Below are 12,941 nucleotides of genomic sequence, written 5' to 3' on the forward strand. Positions count from 1 at the left end.
TGAAACATTACAATAAAAAGCCCCCAGGTCTTGAAAGATTTAATGAAAATACACTGGATAATTAGCATTATGGTTTAATAATCAATACAAAGCTTGGCAATTCTTGGGAAAACTACAGACTTCCATTATTTAAAACAATACTTAATATTTTATATTGAAAAATGCTTACATAATGCTTTTGAATGACTCTTGTCAAATTGCTGTTTTTTTTTTCTCTCTGGAATCTTTAATCACTTTACTCTTTCTCAGACAAACCTCTTCATTTTTCAAATCTCAGCCTAATTGTCTCTTTTTCAAATTGATCTATTCTGAGCCCTTCAATATTAACTATTTTCCCACTGATATTCTCTCCAATTGCATATTTTTATGTTAATTTAAAAGGTAATACTATTCCTTGTATTTGTAGATTTATTTTGGATTTTTCTTTAATGACTGTCTCCTTCACTAAATCATAACATCCTTGAAAGTAGGGTATTGGTCTCTTCTTTGACATTCTACACCTGACATCTAACACAATGTCTTACTCTCAATACATGCTTGTTAAATGATCAAAAGAATTAAAAAGTCATAATGCTGCATCAAGCCACCAGTGCACTAATTCATTTTGATAGTTTAAAATGTATAATATAAACCCTATTTCCAATTTACAAAGGATTAAAGGGTGACTAAGTTACTCTCAATTGATTGGTACCAGTTAGATGGGCAGCCTGTTTTACTTTCTCTTCTCATTATTTTTATTTTTTCAATAATTTTTAGTTTTATAGATTTAGGGGGAAGTTATGTTACTTTTTAAAAATAATTTCAACTTTTATTTTAGATTAACAGGGTATATGTGCAGGTTTGTTAAATGGGTATATTGCATGATGCTGAGGTTTAGAGAACAAGTTATCCATCCACACAGGTAACGAGCCTAGTATCAAATACCTAGTTTTTCAACTCTTGCCCCCTTCACTCCTTCCCCACTCCGGTAGTCCACAGAGTCAATTGCTGCCATCTTTATGTCCATGATTACTCAGTGTTTAGCTCCCTCTTATAAGTGAGAACACTGTGGTGTTTGGTTTTCTCTTCCTGTGTAAATTTGCTTAAGATAATGGCCTCTCACTGTATCCATGTTTCTGCAAAGGACATTACTTTGTTCTTTTTAAGGCTACATAGCATCCCATGGTGTATATTTACCACATATTCTTTATCCAATCCACCAGTGCTGGGCACCCAGGTTGATTCCATGTCTGCTATTGTGAATAGTGATGTAATGAGCATATAAGTGCAACTGTCATTTTAGTAGCATAACTTATTTTCTTTCAAATATATACCCAGTGATGGGATTGCTGGGTCAAATAATAGTTTCGTTTTAAGGTCTTTGAGAACTCTCCAAACTGCTTTCCACAGTGGCTGAACTAATTTACATTCTCACAAACAGTGTATAAGCATTTCCTTTTCTCCACAGCCTTGCCAGCACCTGACATTTTCTGACTTTTTAATAATAGGTATTCTGACTGGTGTGAGATGGTATCTCATTGTGGATTTGATATACACTTCTCTGATGATTAGTGATGTGGAACCTTTTTTAAATGTGTTTTTTGGTTGTTTGTATATACGTGAATATACCGTTTCATGGTGAATTCTGGGCTTCTAGTATAATCATCAACCAAATAGTGTACATTGTAACCGATGTACCAAAATACCCAAAAGAAAGGAAATCAGTATATTGAAGAGATATCGCTCTCCTATGTTTGTTGAAGCACTGTTTACAATAGCTGAGATTTTGAAGCAACCTAAGTGTTCATCAACAGATAAATGAATAAAGAAAAAGTGGTACATATACACAATGGAGCACTAGTCAGCCATCAAAAACAATGAGATCCAGTCAATTGCAACAACATGGATGGAACTAGAGATCATTATGCTAAGTGGGATAAGCCAGGCACAGAAAGACAAACATCACATGTTCTTACTTATTTGTGGGATCTAAAATTCAAAACAATTGAACTCATGGACACAGAAAGTAGAAGAATAGTTACCAGAGGCTGGGAAGGGTAGTGAGGGGTAGGGATGGTTAAAGGGTACAAAAAGTAGAAAGAATGAATAAGACCTATATTTGATAGCACAACACGGTGACTACAGTCAATAATAACTTAATTTTACCCTTTAAGATAACTTAAAAGAGTGTAATTTGATTGTATATAACTTAAAGGAGTTAAATGGTTGATGGGGTGGATACCCCCCTTCTCTTTGATGTGCTTATTTCATATTACATGCCAGTCTCAAAACATCTCATGTTCTTATAAATATATACATCTACTCTATACCCACAAAAATTTTTTTAAAAAGAGACCAGCATGGCCCCTGAACAGGGATGACAGGCAAATTCATGAAGTGTTTCATATTTTTAGCTGCTCTTGCCATGGTGGAAAAAAATGATAACTATGTGGGAATATGAATATGTTATCTTGTTTTATAATAGTACCAATTTTTCTATATCTATGTATCACAAAACATCCTGTTGTGTATGTTAAATATACATAGCAAGATTTATTAAAACAAAACAAAACATATAAATACTGGGAAAAAACTATTATTCATATTTTTAAAAAGCTGTGACATGGACTTAAGGAGTCATAAAATGTCAATGAAGGCATTAAGAGGTTTCTGAAACCTAATAACTTAATTATTTGCATAGAATTAGGAATGAAGAACCCTCTTGGGAAGCATACTTTATAATGCTCCTCTTCAGTCTTTCTTACTTTTGACTATTTATTAGGGTATATGTGTTGTTACAGTGACTGAATTAGATGAGATTTTTAGGTTTTGAGGGAACATTTAGAAGAAAAATGTATTGACTTCTGACTTCGGAGTTACGTTTCCTGAGTTTGATTTGATGCTTAGCTATTTACCAGCTGTGTGACACTGGCCAAACTTCCTAATCTCTCTGTGCCTTAGTTTTGCCATATTTAAAATGAGATGAGATTTTAAACATGTGTCAGCCCCTCTCATTACAGGCCTGGAAGCCTAGGAGGAAAAACTTGTTTGATGGGAAGGGCACAGCGACCCCCTGCTGTGTGCACCCTACGGACTTGGTGCTCTGCATCATGACCACTCCAGCTGTGGTTGAAAGAGGCCAAGGTATAGCTCAGGCCATGGCTTCAGACGGTGCAAACCCCAAGCCTTGGCAGCTTCCACATGGTGTCGAGCCTGCAGGTGCACAGAATTCAAGAATTGAGGTTTCGGAACCTATACCTAGATTTCAGAGAACGTATGGAAACACCTGGCTGTCCAGGCAGAAGATTTCTGCAGGGGCAGAGCAATCATGCAGACCCTCTGCTAGGGCAATGCAGAAGAGAAATGTGGTATTGGATCCCCCACACAGAGCCCCACTGGGGCACTGCCTAGTGGAGCTGGGAGAAGAGGGCCACTGTCTTCCAGACCCCAGAATGGTAGATCCACTGAGAGCTCTCACCACGCACCTGGAAAAGCCGCAGCCCGTGAAAACAGCAGGGAGGGAAGCTATACCCTCCAAAGCCACAGGAGTGGAGCTGCCCAAGGCTGTGGGAGCCCAGCTCTTGCATCAGTGTGCCCTGGATGTGAGACATGAAGTTAAAGGAGATCATTTTGGAACTTTAAAGTTTAATGATTGTCCTATTGGACCTATTGGATTTTGGACTTGAATGGGTCCTGCAGCCCCTTAGTTTTGGCCAATTTCTTCCATTTGGAATGTGTGTGTTTGCCCAATGCCTGCATCTCCATTGTATCTGGATAGTAACTAACTTTTCTTTGATTTTGCGGGCTCATAGGCATGGTCTCAAATGAGATCTTGGACTTAGACTTCTGTGATAGTGCTGAAATGAGTTAAGATTTCAGGAGACTGTCGGAAGGGCATGATTGTGTACTGAATTGTGAGAACATGAGATTTGGGAGTGGCAAGGGGTAGAACAATACGGTTTGGCTGTGTCCCCACCCAAATCTCATCTTGAATTGTGGTTCCCATAATTCCCACATGTCATGGGAGGGACTAGGTAGAGATAAGTGAATCATGGAGGCAGTTTCCCCCATCTTGTTCTTGTAATAGTGAGTTATTTCTCACGAGATCTGATGGTTTTATAAGCCGTTTTCCCCTTCACTGGGCACTCATTCTTCTCCCTCCTGCCACCCTGTGAAGAAGGATGTATTTGCTTCCCCTTCTGCCATCATTTTAAGTTTCCTAGGGCCTCCTCAGCCATGCTGAACTGTGAGTCAGTTAAACCTCTTTCCTTTATAAATCACCTAGTCTCAGGTATGTCTTTATTAGTAGTGTGAGATCAGACTAATACATACATTAAACCTGAAAGATATAGAATCTTTGAACAGACTGATAACAAGCAGTGATATTGAAATGGTAATTAAGAAATTGCCAACAAAGAAAAGCCCAGGACCAGATGGATTCACAGCTGAATTCTATCATACATTAAGAATTGGTACCAATTCTATTGACACTATCCAAAAGATAGAGAAAGAAGGAATCCTCACTAAATCATTCTATGAAGCAGTATCACCCTAATACCAAAACTACAGAAGGACATAATAAAAAAAGAAAACTACAGACCAATATCCCTGATGAACATAGATGCAAAAATCCTCAACAAAATGCTAGTGAACCAAATCTAACAGCATATCGAAAAGATAATCCACCATGATCAAGTGGGTTTTTCACCAGTGATGCAGGGGTGGTTTAACATATGTAAGTCAATAAATGTGATACACCACATAAATGGAATTAAAAACAAAAAGCACATGATCATCTCAATAGATGCATAAAAAGCATTTGACAAAATCCTACATCCCTTTATGATTAAAACCCTCAGAAAAATCGGCGTGGAAAGGACATACCCTAAGGTAATAAAGGCCATCTACAACAAACTCACAGCCAACATTATACTGAATGGGGAAAAGTTGAAAGCATTTTTCCTGAGAACTGAAACAAGACAAGGATGCCCACTTTCACCACTTCTACTCAACATAGTTCTGGAAGTTCTAGCCAGAGCAATCAGACAAGAGAGAAATAAAGGGCATCCAAATCGGTAAAGAGGAAGTCAAACTGTCACTGTTTGCTGATAATATGATTGCATACCTTGAAAACGCTAAAGACTCATCCAAAGAGCTCCTAGAACTGGCAAATGAATTCAGCAATGTTTCAGGCTACAAAATTGATGTACACAAATCAGTATTTCTGCTATTCACCAACAGTGACCAAGCTGAGAATCAAATTAAGAACTCAACTTCTTTCACAAAGGAATATACCTAACCAAGGATGTAAAAGACCTCTACAAGGAAAGCTACAAAACACTGCTGAAAGAAATCATAGATGACACAAACAAATGGAAACACATCCCATGCTCACGGATGGGTAGAATCAATATTGTAAAAATGACCATACTGTTAAAGAAATCTACTAATTCAATGCAATTCTCATTAAAATACCACCACATTCTTCACAGAACTAGAAAAAAAATCAATCCTAAAATTCACATGGAACCAATAAAGAGCCTGCATAGCCAAAGCAAGATTGAGCAAAAAGAACAAATCTGGAGGCATCACACTACCCAACTTCAAACTATATTATAATGCCGTAGTCACCAAAACAGTATGGTATACTGGTATTAAAATAGGTACATAGACCAGTGAAACAGAATAGAGTGCCCAGAAATAAAGCCAAATACTTACAGCCAACTGATCTTCAATAAAGCAAACAAAAACATAAAGTGGGGAAAGGACACCTTATTCAACAAATGGTTCTGGGATAATGGGCAAGGCACATGTAAATGAATGAAACTGGATCTTCATCTCTTCATCTCTCACCTTATACAAAAATGAACTCAAGATGGATCAAAGACTTAAATTTAAGACCTGAAACAACAAAGATTCTAGAGGATAAAATCAGAAAAAGCCTTGTAGACATTGGCTTAGGCAAAGACTTCATGACCAAAAACTCAAAAGCAAATGCAACTAAAACAAAGACAAATAGATGGGACTTAATCAAGCTTAAAAGCTTCTGCACAGCAAAAGAAATAATTAGCACAGTTAACAAACAACTAACAGAGTGGGAGAAGATCTTCACAATCTATACATCTGACAAAGGACTAATATCCAGAATCTACAAAGAACTCAAATAAACAGGCAAGAAAAAAAAATCTCATCAAAAAGTGGGCTAAGGACATGAAGAGACAGTTCTCAAAAGAAGGTATACAAATGGCCAAGAAGCATATGGAAAAACGTTCAACATCACTAATTATCAGGGAAGTGTACACCAAAACCACAATGTGATACCAACTCACTCCTGCAAGAATATTCATAATCAAAAAATCAAAAAATAATAGACGTTGGTGTGGATGTGGTCAAAAGAGCGCACTTTTACACTGTTGATGGGAATGTAAACTAGTACAACCACTATGGAAAACAGTGTGGAAATTCCTTGATGAACTAAAAGTAGATCTACTGTGTGATCCAGCAATCCCACTACTAGGTATCTAACCAGAGAAAAAGAAGTCATTATACAAAAAAGATACTTGCACACACATGTTTATAGCAACACAATTTGCAACTGCAAAACCAGCCCAAATGCCCATCAATCAACAAGTGGATAAAGAAAATGTGGTATATATATAATGGAATACTACTCAGCCACAAAAAGGAACAAGATAACGGCACCTGTGACAACCTGGATGGGATTGGAGACTACTATCCTAAGTGAAGTAACTCAGGAATGGGAAACCAAACATTGCATCTTCTCACTCATATGTGGGAGCTAAGCTATCAGGACACAAAGGCATAAGAAAGATACATTCAACTTTAGGGACTCGGGAAAAGGTGCAGGGGTGGCAAGGGATAAAACACTACACATTGGGCACAATGTATTCTGCTTAGGTGATGGTGTAACAAAATCTCAGAAATCACCACTAAAGAACTTATTCATGTAACCAAACACCACCTGTTTCCCAAAAGCCTATTGAAATACAAAATAAAATAAAATTTTTGTTTTAAAAAAAATGCCAATCTTTTCATCTTTGGAGGAAGTCTGAAAATGTATTTATCTTTCATTAAAATGTTTATATTAACATATAATAAATTTGTAATTGTTTTTAATAAATGAATAAATATTTTTTAAAAAGAATTAAATGAGTTATTATGTGTAAAACATTTAGAATAATGCTTGGCATATAGTTAGTGCAGCCTAAGTATATATTAAATAAAAATTAAATATCAGAAAAAAAGTATAAACATTTTCTTCTAGTAATATAACTTAGGATGGGCCAGAGTTTAATTTTATGATGCTGGATGGCATTATGAGATCAATAAAGCATCCTAAGATTTAGTGTGCCTAATGTTCTTTGTCTTTTACTGTGTATCATAGAACATTAAAGGATGATGGCTGCAGAAAAACTAAGAAGGAGATTGAGGAAATGATTTGGTCTGATTAAAAATGTATACTCTTAGATAATATTTTTAGAGAGAAAATAAATTTTATTCTTATGCTTTCAAGTTATCACAAAGCATAAATTAATGGAACAAAAATTAATGGAGTTTAGCCAATATGTTTTAAGCTAGCAAGATCTGACACGTTAAATTAAGGTTACACATGAAATTAGAATACACAGAACTCATTTGGGAAACAATTCATTCTATTTTACGCTTCCAAAATCCTCTTTAGCACATCAAAGAAGACTTTGCCACTTATTAGCTGTGTGATTTTGGAAGAATCACTCAGATTACCTAAAGCTTTTTTCTTGTCAGTAAAATGGAGTGGACAAGTATTCCAAAGCTTATCTCCCAAACCCCGTGTCATCCCACATTCTTCAGAGGGCAATTATAAATATGAGTTTTTTAAACAATAGAGATATATAGATAAAACTGAGTGTATATCTTGATTTGAGTCTCCCTGATAGCAGATCATGAGACAATTATTTGAGAAGAGGAGATTTATTGACAGGTTATCTACGGAAACATAAAGAATGGAGAAGGGAGTATAATAGTGAAAAAGAGGAAAACCAATAAGGAGCTGATTTTTCCTGTAGATAGATAGGCTCAGTCTCCCTGTAAACCCTATGAGTGACAGTGTAGAGTGAACTAAAGAATTGGCTTCCCCCATGGGATAGGTGGCCAGCACTTTTTAATACAGACCCCCATCACCCACCAGTTAAAGTTTTTCTTTGATGACATTAAAACCCCTGATCGGACCTGCAAGAAGGCAGAAAGAAGGCTTAAGGCAGAAAAGCAAAAGAGGCCAATATGCTTTTGCCTTGGCACCCTAAGAGTGTGCAGGTTACTGTCCAATATTGCTATAGGTGAGATCAGAAGTAAACTGAGAAGGTGCGGCACAGACAATAACAGCATCAGCTATATGTGAGTAGAATTCAGTTTGTAGTACTGCATAGGAAGTAATAATTCATTCTGGTCTATCAGTGACTTTTCATTCGCTGGGTTGTGCTGCAATGAAGTGCTTACTCATTCTATTCTTTACAGCAAGTCTCACCGTTTCTCATCAACTCTCCATGGTCCTTAAATTCCCCTTATTTTCCCTAGACAGATTTCTCTACTTATACATGTAGAGAACAGAATTTAGCAGGTCCATGTCTGTTAGATTTGCTCTGGCCATCATTACTAAAACCAGCTTTTTGCTATATATATATATAAAAATATATATATATATATAAAACACCTATTGCTATAATATGAATGCCCCTGCCAAAACCCATGAGGTAGGGCCTTTAAGAAGTAATTAGGTCATAAGGTCCCCATTCTCATTAATGAATTAATGAAGTTATTGAGGAAATGGGTTAGTTGCTGTGAGAGTGGGTTGTTATAAAGCAAGTACAGCCCCTCATGTTTTCTCCTTCTTTGCACGCCCTGGCTTACCCTCTCACCTTCCACCATTGGATAACACAGCAAGGAGGTTTTCACCAGATGTCAGTGCCATGCTCTTGGACTCCTCAGCCTTCAGAACTGTGAGAAATAAATCTATGTCCTTTATAAACTACCCAGTCTCAAATATTCTGTCATAGTGACAGAAAATGAACCAAAATACCTAGCTTTCCTCTGTTTGCATGATATTTAGCATAGTCAGCTTCAGAAGGACATTTGAATTTCCACCTTTTCTTTCCACTTCGATCCATATTAGACTGTGAACTAATAAAAAGCAGTATCAATTAATTTAAAATGCAAATAATTATAATTCTGCTACCTTCAGAATATATAAAACGTCTATTTTAAATTCCAAAGAGATATAATCCTCTATTGTTCTGTTTTCGTTTGGTGAAATGAAAATATCTAAGGCACTCTAAATAACTGTGTGTGTGTTTGTGTGTATATATATAGATATGTGCATATCTATATATGTAGATATACATGTTTGTGTATATCTACATATATAGATATACATACACACCCACACACATATATATATATCCCTTACTCTTTTATTTTTTTATCCTTTATTTTCTCTTGAAGTAGCACATTTAAAATAAGTGAAACCTCCGAGTTTCTCTTACACATTGGCTGAAATCCCCAGCTAACAACTTCATTACTTTAAATAAATAAGTACCTGCAGACCTTTAGCAAGAAGAAATATTTTCTTTCCTTTAATATTTTCATAGGGCAATACTCTAAAAAAGCATAATAATTATTCAAAAGTTATGAAACACAAGTAAATTATGGATATAATTAAAAGTTCAAAAATTACTAAATAAAATGCAGTTTAAATTATTAATGGATCTTTAAGTTAAAGTAGGGATACTACTTTATGTATTTATTGCAGACAAGAGATGCCTGGATGATGCTTAAAATATATGTCTTTTTGGGCTAATGTCAATATTCATATTATACATTTCAAGTTATTGCAGATGTGTGAAACATTTTGGGACCCAAATTCTAAATTTCTACCTGGAAATCAAATATTAATTTATTTGGAGCAACAAATGTCACATTTTATTTTATTTTTTTTTGAGACAGAGTCTCATTCTGTCGTCCAGGCTGGAGTGCAGTGGCACGATCTTGGCTCACTGCAACCTCTGCCTCCCAAGTTCATGCGATTCTCCTGTCTCAGCTTCCTGAGTAGCTGGGATTACAGGCACACACCACCACACCCAGCTAATTTTTTGTGTATTTTTAGTAGAGACAGGGTTTCACTACGTTGGCCAGACTGGTCTCAAACTCCTGACCTCGTGATCCACCCACCTCGGCCTCCCAAAGTGCTGGGATTACAGGTGTGAGCCACCGCGCCTGGCCCAAATGTCACATTTTAGAAATGTCTTTAGGACATATAATTGAGATCACAGTGTTAACTGCATCCAACCACTATTTTTTTATTTGAATAATATCAAATATTTAATAAAGGTTTATTATCAAAATACAGCTAAAGGTAAACCTTTATCTTTTTTATACCTACATCACTTCTAAGACTTATGCAAAATTTGTAAACATTATAAAGTTTAAATTTATTACTATGAATTCTAATCATTTTATTAATATGAAGCATATAAGCATGAGTGAAAAGGTAAATCAAAAACCATTAAAATATTATTATCATGGATGATGTGGCAGGTAGAATAATATTTCCCTGAAGATGTACGTGACCTAATCTCCAACACCTGTGAATACATTACCTTAAATGACAAGGGACTTTTCAGATGTAATTAAGTTAAGGATCTTGAGATGAAGAGGCTATTCTTGATTATTTAGTTAAATCCAAAGTAATCACAAAAGTCTTAATAAAAGAAAGAAGAGTCAGAATTAGAGAAGGAGATGTGATGATTAAAGTAGAGGTTGGAATGATGATGGCAACGCCAGGGAGTGCAGGTGATCTCTAGTAGCTGTGAGAGGAAAATAGTCGATTCTCTCCTAGAGCCTCCAGAAAAAATGATAGCCCTGATGACAAATTGATCTCAATCCTGTAAGACCCATTTTGACTTCTGACCTCCAAAACGGTAAGATAATACATTTCTGTTGGTTGTGAGGTATAAAATTTGTTGTAATGTGTTAGAGCTGCAGTAGGAAAATAATACAGGTATGTATAATTTAAACTTCCCATATTATAACAGCATGCTTTTATATTTCTAAAGATGTCTTGCATAGCTTAAATCAGACACCTGACTAAATACAAAATGTATAATCGTTATACTTCAAGTTAGCAATCACATGACTCCAAAAAACAGAGACTCACTCAAGATAGTTAAAATAAGTAGGGAATTTATTTTACTTTGTTGTAAAAGGAGAACCTTATAGGGCCCAATATTTAGAAGTAGAGCTTAACCTGCAGAAACTAGAAAAGAAGGCAGATAGTGTCTTATTCTTTTATTCCCTGACTTTTGTTCTTGCTCTCTCTTCCCAGCCTTCATCAATCTTAATATAAAAATGGATCCTAAGCTGGAAAAATATTTTTAAAACATCAATGTTGTAAAGTGTACCAAGACTGTATTATTACTGGCCTGCCAAGAATAAGACAGCAGTACCACAAACATTTTAGTATGGAATCTAAACATCAAAACAGTGCAGAAACTTTAATTACTTTCTCATAATACAAGCCATTTTAATTAGATGATTCTGTCAAAATGTCTTCTTCAGTGGTAGATGGACATAAAACTATTTTCTAAGACAGAGTTAAAGGAATCATTTGATAGCTTACAGAAAGCCAAACCTCTGGCCGGGCGTGGTGGCTTACGCATGTAATCCCAGCACTTTGGGAGGCCAAGGCGGGTGGATCACGAGGTCAGGAGATCGAGACCATCCTGGCTAACACGGTGAAACCCCGTCTCTACTAAAAAAATACAAAAAATTAGCTGGGCGCGGTGGCAGGCGCCTGTAGTCCCAGCTACTCGGGAGGCTGAGGCAAGAGAATGGCGTGAACCCGGGAGGCGGAGCTTGCAGTGAGCCGAGATTGCGCCACTGCGCTCCAGCCTGGGCGACAGAGCGAGACTCTGTCTCAAAAAAAAAAAAAAAAAAAAGAAAAATGGGCAAATGGTCTGAGGTGCCTTACATTCAGGCATTTTTCACACTTCGTTCCCTCCCTAGTCTCTCTTCCCAGTGCGACTCGTCCCAAATCCTCCTTCTTTCCCTCCTGCCTGTCCCTTCAGTCCCAACCCCAAGCATCGCTGAGTCTTGTGAATCTTCCTTTTCTACTGACCCATCTGACCTCTCACCTCCTTCCCAGACTACTCCTCCTCAGGTTGCTCCCTGCCAGGCTGAATCAGGCTCCAACTCTTCTTCAGCCTCTGCTCCCCCACACTATAACCCTTCTATTACCTCCCCTCCCCACACCCGGTCTGGTTTACAGTTTCATTCTGTGACTAGCTCTCCCCCACCTGCCCAACAATTTCCTCTTACAGAGGTGGCTGGAGCTGAAGGCACAGTCAGGGTACATGTGCCTTTTTCTCTATCAGACCTTTCCCAAATCAGCCAGTGTTTAGGCTCTTTCTCATCAGACCCCACTAAATATATACAGGAATTCCAATATCTAACTCTGTCCTACAGTTCAACCTGGAGTGACTTAAATGTCATCTTAACTTCTATCCTTTTCCCAGATGAACGGGAAAGAGTTTTTTCTCTAGCCCAATCTCACGCTGATAACTGCCAGCTTCCTGAGCCAGACCTCCAGGAAGGCATTAGAACAGTTCCCCGAGAAGAGCCCCAGTGGAACTATCAGGCAGATTCCCCAGGTATAGCTACGCGAGATTACATGGTTTCCTGCCTAGTTGAAAGGCTTAAAAAGGCAGCTTACAAAGCTGTTAATTATGACAAACTTAAAGAAACTACCCAAGGTAAAGACGAAAACCCAGCCCAGTTCATGGCTCGCTTAGCAGCAACCCTTAGACGCTTTACCGCTCTAGACCCAATGGAGCCAGAAGGCTGCCTTATTCTTAATATGCATTTTATCACCCAGTCAGCTCCTGACATTAGAAAAAAGCTTCAAAAATTGG

General features: G+C 37.2%; 1 pseudogene; it reads left to right on the forward strand.

Annotated features, from left to right (window-relative positions):
- The first annotated feature begins 2,290 nt into the window (after positions 1–2,290).
- LOC116812331 (U6 spliceosomal RNA) lies at positions 2,291–2,391 on the forward strand (annotated as a pseudogene).
- The last annotated feature ends 10,550 nt before the right edge of the window (positions 2,392–12,941 follow it).

Source organism: Hylobates moloch, unplaced genomic scaffold (assembly GCF_009828535.3).
Source record: "Hylobates moloch isolate HMO894 unplaced genomic scaffold, HMol_V3 SCAFFOLD_7, whole genome shotgun sequence".
Lineage (NCBI taxonomy): Eukaryota > Metazoa > Chordata > Mammalia > Primates > Hylobatidae > Hylobates > Hylobates moloch.